Source organism: Alligator sinensis, unplaced genomic scaffold (assembly GCF_000455745.1).
Source record: "Alligator sinensis unplaced genomic scaffold, ASM45574v1 scaffold137_1, whole genome shotgun sequence".
Taxonomy (NCBI): domain Eukaryota; kingdom Metazoa; phylum Chordata; order Crocodylia; family Alligatoridae; genus Alligator; species Alligator sinensis.
The window spans coordinates 810,414-812,392 of NW_005842545.1; the positions used below are offsets into that span (position 1 = coordinate 810,414).

The following is a 1,979-nucleotide window of genomic DNA, read 5'->3' on the forward strand; positions in this document are numbered from 1 at the left end:
CATGGGACCCACGTATCTGGGCACCCAGCCCACCCCACTTCCACCCATGCTTCAAGCACTGCCTTTCCGAGGAACCCAAGTGTCCAGGCTGGCTTCACTTAGGGCTCTGACTGCTTCCACTCTGCTCCTCTTCCAGGGAACCCAGGGATCTGGGCACCCAGCCACACCTGCTCCCACCCCCCAGCCATTCTCCCCCCTAGGAAACGCCTTCTGTCACCTCCCAGCCCCACTCCCTGCCCAGAGAACCTAGGTGTTCAGGCATCCAGCTCCCCTGCTCCTACCCCCACTCAGAGAACCCAGGCATCCAGGCCTCAAATGTATGGTGGAGGCACGGTGTTGGCTGGGGGAACCCCAGCATCCAGGGTGGCCCCCTGTTATCTGCCCCATCTTTGCTCTCAGGCTCTGCCAGCTTCCTGTCCCCTGCCTCCACCTCGATGATAGGTTCTCTGCCCACTTGGGGATGGGGAGGTGGTCTGGGAACCAGAATGCCTGGGTTCTTTGCTGACAGCTCTTGCTTGGAGAATGCAGGTCGGAAACGGCAGAGAACCCAGACCTCTGGGATACACAGGAGGGGAACCCAGGCATTTGGCAGGGGGTTAGGGTTGTGGGGGGCAACACATAGCCTGGATGACTGGGTTCTCTCTGAGTATCCCAAACACCCGGGTTCCCTGACTATGTCCTGGACGCCCGTGTTCCATGTGTGCGTGCCCTGGACAAGTGTGTTCTGCACGTGTGTGTCCGTCTGCATCCTGGATGCCGCTGTTCCATATGTGTATGGGTGTATGTGTTGGATGCCTGTGTTGTGTGTGTACAGTATGTCTGCGCCTCAGATGCCTGTTTTCTGTGTCCCAGATGCTTGTGTTCCGCATGCATGTCCATCCGTGTCTTGGATGTGTGTCTCCTATGTGCATGTCCATCTGTATCTTGGATGCCCATGTTCCATGTGTGTGTCCTGGATGCCTGGGTCCTGTGGGTGTGTGCACATGTGTGCGTGTCCCCCAGATGCCTGAGTCCCGTGGTGGGGAGTGTGTGTGCATGTCCCAGATGCCTGGGTCCCATGGGTCTGTGCGCATGTGCGTGTTCCCCAGATGCCTGGGTCCTGTGTATGTGCGTGTCCCAGATGCCTGGGTCCTGTGTGTGCGCGCATGCGTGAGTGTGCCATCGACACCTGGGTTGTGTGTGTGCGTGCACACGTTCCAGGTATGTGGGTTGTGTGTGTGCAGGAATATGCCCCAGATGCTGAGGTGTTTCACCTAGGTTCCCTGTGCATGTGTGTGCTGCCTGTACAGCTAGGTTGTGGGGGGGGCGTGTTATCTCCCTGGGACTGTGATAAGCTTTATCTTGGGGCTCTTCCCCCCCACCCTCGGGGGAGCGGGAACCACTCGCCATTAGGATCCCGACCTTGAAGGAGCTAGGCATCTGGGGGGAGCCAGGCACCTGGGTGGCCCATGGGGGACTCGAGCTCTGGGAGGACCCTGGCACCTGGGTAGCCAAAAGGAGAATGAAGAGGAGGTAGAGGGTTTCCAGAGGCTGGTGGGGAGGAGAGAGACAGCCTGGACACCCGGGTTCTCTGGGGGTTGGGTCCAAGGGGGCGGGGGGGGGGCGGTGCTGGGGGCAAGGGAGTGGGGTCTCAGCAGGGGCCAAGAGCCTGGATGCCTGGGTTCTCTGGGATAGGAATGAGGTCTATGGGGGTGAGACTCAGTTAGGGGTGGGAGCCAAGATGCCTGGGTTCTCTGGGGCAATACCAGGTTCTGGGCGGGAGGTCAGATCTGGGGTGGGGGGAGGCACTGGGAGCCTAAACACAGGTTCTCTGGGATAGGAACCAGGCCCTTGTGGGGGTCAGATCTAAGTGGAGGTGGGGAGCCTAGATGCCTGGGTTCTCTGGGACAGGAACCATGTTTTTTGTGGGGGAGAGACCTAGGTGGGTCCTCCCCATCCAGGCCCAACCCATCTCTCTTCTGCCCCCCCATGACCCCCCC

The 1,979-nt window shown here is 59.9% G+C and overlaps 1 protein-coding gene across 1 annotated transcript in view; it reads right to left on the minus strand.

Moving 5' to 3' along the window:
• Nucleotides 1-1,408, minus strand: part of GATA1 (GATA binding protein 1) — a 6,351-nt gene extending 4,943 nt beyond the window's left edge. Inside the window, 1 exon segment of the mRNA XM_025213719.1 lies at nt 1,402-1,408. The gene's annotated coding sequence lies outside the window, so the exon portion shown is untranslated.
• Nucleotides 1,409-1,979: the final 571 nt, after the last annotated feature.